Below are 9,445 nucleotides of genomic sequence, written 5' to 3'. Positions count from 1 at the left end.
CAAATACCAATGCACCCGGATGACAAAGAAAAGACTGCAACACCGGACGGACTTTATTACCTTAACGTTATGCTCCTTTGAATATGCCATGCGTCTGTCACGTTTCAAACAGTAGTAGTAGGTGGGTTTATTAAAGTAATAATAAAACGGAAGGAAAAGATTTTAGCTAGCCCCAGCATCTGCCATCGATAATGAAGCACCCGAGCTCGGGCAGCGGAAGTAAAGGATAGCAGGCAGAATGGAGAAATGAAATGGAAGAGGTGTGCGCACCGAAGTGGCAGATCTGTTTGCCTTATTTGGGCTATGTTGCGATATTTTGGAAGACATTTAGCGAGCATAACTGTAACTTCACCATCGTTCTTGACAGCGCTGAAACACCAGGTCTAGTACTTAACTGTAAGAAGTGTCGCTTTGGCGAACGCCAGACAATTTTTCTCGGTCACTTGGTCGATATGGACGGTGTTCGACCGGGTTCGCATAAGATTGAGGATGTCGTCAACTTTGCAGCGCCTCAATCAGTGAAGGAAATTCGGGGATTCTTAGGACTTCAATTTTATTTTTGGAATTTTTTTCGAGGTTTGCCAGCTTCACCTACCTTCTCACGTGTCCCCTATACACAAATATCTACAACCCGCCAATTCTTTAATTGTATCACCCGTGTGTCGAACAAACGGTCGCATAGCGCTGTGTGACAAAGCGGAGCTGCAAAAAAGTACAAAACAACTAGCAACTTCTGCACATGTGCGTATTCTCTGATGTTTCACCGCTTCGCTTTGTCACAGGCCGTTGTATACGGCCGGTTGCTCGACACTCGGGTGATACTGTTGAGGCTATCGGTGAAGCTGCTTGAGAAATAAATAAATTATCGCTCTAAATGACTCGTGTGGAGCGCCTCAATGACTGCATCTTCTCTATCGTTTGGCACGTCTTATAATTTGTGCGGTGCACCTTTCCAGTTGCATGTATTCCGCTGCAGGCGGAATAAAACATGAGCTGATAGTCGGGGCGTTGTTCCGTCTGTTCTTTTCTTGTTCCGTGTGTTGCGCTGTGAATTCTTTCGTAAGCATGTAGTACCAATGTGCCCAAGTATCTGCCGTAACACTGTTGAAGAATTGGCCGGGTGTACCATTGAAGTGGGACTTTGACGGTGACTCTACTTTCCGCCATCTGAAATTTCCTCTGACGTCGGGTCCTATCCGGTGCCACTTCTGCCCTTTCGCTCCCCTTCTAGCCGCCGCGGTGGCTGAGTGGTTATGGCTCTCGGCTGCTGGCCCGAAAGACGCGGGTTCGAACCCGGCCGCGGCGGTCGAATTTCGATGGAGGCGAAATTGTAGAGGCCCGTGTACTGTACGATGTCAGTGCACGTTAAAGAACCCCTGGGGGGTCGAAATTACCCGGAGCCCTTCACTACGGCGTCCCTCAAAGCCTGAGACGCCTTCGGACGTTAAACCCCCTTAAACCATAAACCAACCTTTCGCTCCCATCGAAATTCGCACCCACGCCAGCGGTGCCGCAATTGACGTTGTGCTTATACAGAGTCACGGCAGCGATCAGCCTATGATAGCTTATGCCAGCCGTTCGTTCAGCAAGTCCGGACGAAACTACACGGTTACCGAACAAGAGGGACTCTCAGGTGTTATTCGCTTCAAAACGGCTTCTTTCCTACCTGCCGCCGCGGTGGCTCAGTGCTTGTGGCGCCTGGGGCTGCTGACCCGAAAAACGTGGGTTAGATACCGGCCGCCGCGGTTGAATTTCAATGGGGGCGAAATTATATAGTCCCGTGTGGTGTGCGATGTTAGTGCACGTTAAAAAACCCCAGGGGGTCGAACTTACCCGGAGCCCTTCACTACGGCGTCCCCCATAGCCTGAGGCGCTTTGGGACATTAAACCCTTCATAAACCGTGATTTTTTCCTACCTATACAGAAATGATTTTGCAGTTATCGCGGTCCATCATTCGCTTTGTTAGTTCGTAACTCTCCGCGACCAGTGTGTACGGTTTGTCCGACGTACTTAGCGCCTACAAGAGTTTAACTTCACTGTGGTGTATAAGAGTGGTGGTCAACATACCGACGCTGACTGTCTCTTTTGCTTGGCGCTCAGAACAACCGGTTGTTATAGCGATAACTTCGATGGCTTCCTCTCTCCTATCTCAGCAACGTTTTCTGATGTATTTCACTGACTCAACAATGCACGAACAAGACCTTGACGTCGCTCATCGACGCCGCATGGGAGCTAGCTGTTTCTGTGTTCGTGACGATTTACGTTACAAGAAGAATTTCCCACCCGGAAGTGCACGCCTTCTTCTCACCGTACCGGAAAGTCGCCGCCTTCCTGTTATTCAACTAATACACGACGACGACGTCACGTCTCACCACTTTCGAATTGCCCGGACACTTCACCGCACACAGGAACGATTTTACTCGCCCAAAATGCGTCGAACGACTCAACGCTGCGTAACGAGCTGTGTACAGTCAGTCAGGAATGAAACGGGAACAGCGCCTCTGAACAAAACAAAATAGTTTACCTATGTACTTGCAGCTGCAGTATTAAGGTAGTCTTACGTTTCTGGGCAAATGCCGAGTTGAATAAGCTCGTCGGCTTGCCCGCATCTGCATTTTGGCCATGCAGGAGTGATCCACGGTGTTTTAGTGTTGCTGAGGACGCTGCTCCGCAGGTGTAGCTTGGGTCAAAAGCTCCTGCCCCACAACACTGGCCCTTTTGTTGTACTGGAACGTATCAGTGACCTGAACTACATCATATCACACCTTACTGAAAGTGGCCGATGTTCATGCGAGACCCAAGCGGCCTATGTCACTCGGGTCAAAAGATTCCACTCTCGAGAACCAACTTAGCTCGCCCAGGGGGCTTCGTCTTTGAAGAGGCGAATGTCACTCGCTCTGTGTTGACGCCGAAGCGTAGGGGAAATGCGTAGAAGAGGAAGTAGCTGGTAGGCCTCGCCGCGCTGAGCTCTTTGTCGGGAAACGTTGTAAATAAACGCCTAAGTACGTGCTCAGTGCGCAACAATATGTATACAATTTTTAATTTTCTCGTTTATGCTCCAGTGCTAAGACCGCATGGTTGTTCCCGCACACGTTAAAATGCTGTTGATTGATGTATAATAATAATAAAATATGGTTGAATGTTATTATCATATTTACTCGCGTAATGAACGCACTAGTATACTGAACGCATCCCCACTTTGGTTCTCAAAAAGTGCAGATTCTTTTCCTTCGCATCTCATTCTTTTGTCGTGTAGTTTGCTGCTGGTGATAGTGAACGTTAGCGGGCACTCTTTATTGAATGCCGAAACGACTACGCAATACGGAGGTTACATCGCCGCGCCGGTATCGGTGCTCTGCTGCGTCCGTGTAGACTACGTTCGGATTGTTGCTGAATTCCTTGCCGAGTGCTAGGACTATGGCTTGTCTTCTTACATGGTGTATATAAGCGGAAAATAAACGATCGCCATGGCAAGGATCAAGGATCAGCGCGAGGATAAACAACCCAAGCATAGAGGCAGCTGAAGAGGCCGCCATCGCTTTGAAAATAGCGTATACGGCAGCGCAACAGGACAAAACCTCACTGTGTGACGGACTCCAAGCAAGCGTGCTACACAAGAGGCAGGACGACCGGACAGCGGCGAAACATGGTTTCTCTCTACCGCGCAATGATCAGAGCAGTGCTGGCAGCCGTCTGTGCTACTGCTAACCGTATTGCTGTACTCATGCAGGCATTTTGACACGGTTCCATCGACCGGCGCAGGACCATATTCCCCAACGTAGCACCAACGCTGCATTCCGGAATGTGGCGGCGGAGTGATCTGTGCAAGCAATCAACCAGGAATTTCGCGCCTGCGTGGAAGGCTTACAACGCCCCTCCAGCAACCCGATAAAATGAGCCAGCGACAACCACGGACACATCAGAGCAGTGCTGGCAGCCGTCTGTGCGACTGCTAACCGTATTGCTGTACTCATGCAGGTGGGCACACACACATTCGTGTGAAAGTTTATTTCATTGCATTTTGCGGTTGCTGCACTGCTCTGCATGGTACCTCTTGTTGTCTGTGACGCGTTTGTCGAAAACTTGTTAAAATGGGGGACGACGAGGCTACGCAACTTGACAACTTTGCCAAGACACTCGCAGACGAGGCTCCCAAAAGCATAAAAGAAGTTACAAAGCTTATAATGAAAATGACTTCTAAATTTATGGAGGCCATGACTGAAATCAAGGTCACAGTAAACAAGTTGAACTCATCTAGCGATGCTGTACAGACTGAAATAGCAGCAGTGAAGGAATCAATGGGTTTCATGAACACTGCCTTTGAGGACTTCAAAACTGAAGTTAAAACGATGAGGCTTGGACTCACAGAAGTAAAGAAGAATAATCTGGAAATTCAGCAAGTAAACAAGAAGCTGACGAACGAAGTGAAGGAGCTAAGGACACAATTGGTTGAACTGAAGCAATACAGCAGAAGGAATAACATCGAATAGAAAGGAATCCCTGAGACTGTTAATGAGAACCTCGGTGGCACGATGACACAGGCATCTTCCCACCTACAGGTTGAGCTTTCTCCTGAGGAAATTGACGTGATACACCGTGTTCTAACCAAGTCGAAGGGACCTTTCAATGTAATTGTTAAGTTTGAGTCAAGGTCCCCACGTGACAGAATCTTGCAAGCTGCGAAAATGAACAGGCTAAATATTTCCGTGCTTGGCTTCCCAGAGAACAATCCCGTTTTTTTTTTTTTGAACGAACATTTGTGTCCGAAAAAAAAGGTTTTGTTCGGTAAAGCTAATGGACTAAAGCGTGACAGAGCCTGCAAGTTCGCATGGGTGTCTGAAGGCAAAATATTGATGAGAAAAACGGAAAGCTCGAAAGTAATGCACATAACTTGTGAAGATGAGCTAGAAAAAATTGTCTAATCACCAATGCTCTTGTGTTTTTGTACGTTTGCTTTTGCAGTATCTTTAGCCACAGAAGATGATGACCTGTTAAGCAGAGACAAAAATACGCCAATATTTTACTCTAACATCCGCAGTGTAAGGGAAGAACCTGAACCTTCTAGTGGCTTCTTTGACGAGATATTCCCAATCTTTTGATATTGTAGCGCTTACAGAAACCTGGCTGCAAAAAGATGAGAACGTTATGCTTCCAGGTTATGTTATGTTATCACATCCGAGAGAATCAAAAGACCGTGGTGATGGTGGTGGTGTTGCCTTTTTTCTCAAAAATGGTCTGCCTTTCTCGTTTTTGGCACCAGTCACCCTCAGTAATACAGACATAGAAACACTGTTCATTAAAACTGCCCCGGTCATTCACTGTTGGCGTTATTTATCGTCCACCAAATTCACGCCTTTCGCCCTTTCTTGATAAACTTGAATGATTTTTGAAACGCTTACTAAACACTCTGAACGCATAATTATTGTTCGCGATTTCAATATTAATACAAGTACTAAATGCCACACAGACTACGTGAACCTGTTAACATCGTACAATTTTCGAAACATGATTAACACACCCACGCGTGTAACTACCTCTTCTTCATCTATTATTGATCATGCATTAACAAATATACCGACTGGGATACGCGCTGGGGTTTACAGCGAGCCCATCTCCATCACCTCCCACTTTTTGTTGCTGTTGACACTGATATAAAACCAGAGCGTGAGAGCAAGAAGTACCTATCTAAAGTAGATTATGTCCTTCTGAGTGAAAATCTGCTGGCCGTCGACCCCAGTGTAATATACCATGACGACGTCGATACAGAGTTTAGTAACCTAATAGACACGCTTTCGCAAATGGTTACTAACTGCAGCAGAAATCTTAGAGTTCGCTCTTATGAAGCGCCACTATGCCCTTGGATGACTGAGTCAATCCTCGCCGTTCTAAAAGAAAAAAGATTCATGGTACCGCGAACGGAAGCAACACAAAGATAATGTTTACTATCTAAACCAATTTAAGAGCCTGCGCAACAGATCCGTGTCGATAATGAGGGCACGAAAAAAAGCATATTACACGCGTCTCGTTGAACAGGCTTCCGGCAATTCGCATAAGGTCTGGAAAATAATAAATGAAGTCGCTGGCAACGCCAGTTTGCGCCGTGTGCTCCCGGAGAGAATAGCGGCAGTGCTACAGAAAGATTTAATTCCTTTTTCACCAATATCGGCCCGTCTTTAGCTGCTCAACTCCATGAATCACAACGACAAAATGCGGCCTCCAATCCAGTTCTCAATACTTTTGGAATGTTTGAAATCGAACCCGATGAAATTAAATTCATTATCCTCAGTTTACCTGGCAATAAATCTGCCGGACTGGACGGAATTTACCCACGCATACTTAAGGAAAACACTGATATCTTGGTACCCATCTTATGCAAACTTGTTAATCATTCATTAAAATGTGCAAAGTACCCCTCCGCCCTAAAGATTGCCAAAGTTGTCCCAGTATAGAAAGATGGAGACCGATCCAATCCGTCAAGCTACAGACCCATTTCTGTCCTAAATGTTATTAATAATATTTACGAAAAGAATCTATCCAACAACATTTTGAAATTCTTAGAATAGTATAACTTACTCTGTCAACAGCAACATGGATTCCGAAAACATCATTCAACGGCATCTGCTGTCCTAAGCTTGACTCAATTAATTAATACAGCAATACATGAAAACAAACTGGCCGCCGTTGTATTTGTTGATTTAAAGAAAACGTTTTATACCGTGAATCCCGCTATTATTTTCCACAAATTAAACCACTATGGATTCCGCGGTGAAGTCTACAGCTTACTTTCCAGTGACATCAAAAACCGCCAACAAGCTGTAGTTATAACATTATATCATCACTTCAATATTTACACACCGGAGTTCCTCAAGGATTCGTTTTAGGGCCCATGTTGTCTTCGTTATACTTGAATGATTTGCCGAAGGCCCTAAGTTGCTCATATATTTTAATGTATGCAGATGACACTGCGATCATATTTACAGCTAACAACCATGAGGATTTAGAAGCAAAAAACAAACGCTTAACTGAAAAAAATTTCAAGCTGTTTTTTCACCAACAAGCTGACGATTAATTCAAGCAAAACCAAATATATAGTATTTAGCTCATGAGCAAAAGTCATTGACAGCAACCAAATTAACATTTTCATTAAGGACCTGTCACTTGAACGAACACACTCATTTAAGTATCTTGGTGTCATTCTAGATGAACACCTTCACTGGAAAAATCAGATTAGCGTGGTCTGTTCTATGTTGGCTTCTGGCTGTAATGCCTTATTAAAGGCCCGCGATTTTTTTAATACACATACACTGCTTACCCTTTATTTTGCCCTTATTAACAGTCATTTAACATACTGTGTAGAATCATGGAGTTTGACATACAACACTTACCTTGATCCTATCCGGCGATTACAAAAACAGGCTATCCGAATTGTAACACAAAGCAAGTAAAACGAGCCAAGTAGACCACTTTCCAGTTAATAAATATCCTTCCTTTTGACCTCTTGCGGACTTTAGAGATAGCGGTGTGTGTAAAAAACATGGTAAAATATAATCAACCTTTCAATGCCTCCCTGTTTCGCTCTCCTTCTCGACTCACAAGAAACCTCACACACAGTAACTTTAATCTTCCACCGAATAATAACATCTACAGCGAAATATTAGTGCAGTTTTCAGGAGACAAAGTTCTGAATGCTTTACCCCCAGAAATAAAACAGTCCCATGAAACAAATAAAATATCAAGATCATACTTTATGAGTCTTATTTGACCTCTGTGGTTTTCGGTTTGTATTTCTTGTACAGTGTTCTTGATATATCTTTACCCATTCTGCTGTAAAATGCGCATTATTTTGTTTTCTTCTCATTGTATGCGGTATTTTGGTCTTCCGCCGTTGATTTTGTGCTTTTCATTTTACACAAGTGCTGTGTCATTGCCATTATGTATTTTGTTTCTGAACCCCACACTAGCCTCTGGTCATGGGTTCAGCCAGTGTTTTGATAATTTGTATGGCAAGATTATGAATAAATGAAATGAAAAATGGAAATATTTTTTAGCTTTAAAACATATTTAGTAATGTTTAGCATACTGATTGTGGTCCTTTGTTTTAATATCGGCTGATTGTGAACGATGTTGAAGAGTAAAACGCTCTTGGGGTTTCGGTTTTAAACCTCTGCTTTCAAGCCAGGTTTCGCGTTGCCTAGGAGGATTAAGTAAATTTGGCTATGCGATTAAGACACTTAAAACAAGGAGCCGCATACGACAAAGAGCCACTCGCGCTCTCATGCACCACGATGCCACCTTGGCGCTTTGGATGAAAGGAAAAAGCACCAAAAGGACTGGGCATGTCGCATCACCTGTAAGTAAACGGGAAATTTTTTTATGTGGGGGGGGGGGGGAGGAAATGGCGCGATATCTGTATCGCATCTCGGCGGACATCTGAACCGCGCCGTAAAGGAAGGGATAAAAGAGGGACTGAGCGAAAAAAGGAAGAAAGAGATGCCGTAGTAGAGGGCTCCGTAATAATTTCGACCACCTGGGGATCTTTAACGTGCCACCCACCGCCGCCGGCAATCCAACGGCCGTGGCACCTCACTAGTGCGGGAAATTCCCTCGCGCATCGAGCGTCTCGCGCAGAGGGGATGCGTCATGTGTGCACAGTGGGTGGTGGTGGTGGTAAACTTTAATAAATATTGAGCCATATCTTAAACTTTTTTTGGGTTGGCTCTTGGTCGCGTGAAGTGGCCGGCAGTCGGTGACGTCCGGCGACTTCCAAAGCCCAGCCCACCAGCTGCTTTTGGACAGCTGGGTCGGAGCTGGACACCGCTAAGTCCCATCGCTCGAGGTCAGTGAGTTGCCGCTCTGATGGCGGCGGGAACTCAGAGCATATGTATAGTATGTGATGGAAGTCAGCTTTTGGGGCTCCGCATAGGGCGCACTCTGGAGAGAACAGCCCTGGGTGCATTAGTGCTAAAAGGGCGGAGGAGAGAAAAATGCGAGATTGTAGCTGGCGCCACGTCACCTGCTCTAATTTAGTGAGTGATCTGTGAGGCGGATGATAGTGGAGTCGTTGCTCTCTGTAGTGGAGTGAAATTTCGTGGTATGTTATCATTCGGTCACGGGCGCTCCCTGGCTCGGCGGCTCGCCCTGCTCGGTTGACGTACGCTCGAGCGGTGTCATGGGCGGCTTCGTTGCCTGGATGGCCCGCATGCGCGGGGACCCATATTTGTTGAATGGGCCTAGTGGGGGGCCGAGAGGAGTTGAGAATTTTATGGGCGACGGCATGCGTCCGCCCTTTTGTAAAGCTTCTGATCGCGGTTTTTGAGTCACTAAATACGAGTGTGGAAGTGGTGGAGGAGATCGCAAGGGCAATTGCAGCTTCTTCGGCTTCTAGCGAGGTGTGCGTTAGGACCGATGCAGCTGCTAGAGGTGAAAGAATGTGGCCGATTGCGG

Source organism: Amblyomma americanum, chromosome 1, assembly GCF_052857255.1.
Source record: "Amblyomma americanum isolate KBUSLIRL-KWMA chromosome 1, ASM5285725v1, whole genome shotgun sequence".
In the NCBI taxonomy this organism is placed as follows: domain Eukaryota; kingdom Metazoa; phylum Arthropoda; class Arachnida; order Ixodida; family Ixodidae; genus Amblyomma; species Amblyomma americanum.
Note: the sequence above shows the minus strand (reverse complement) of the source record.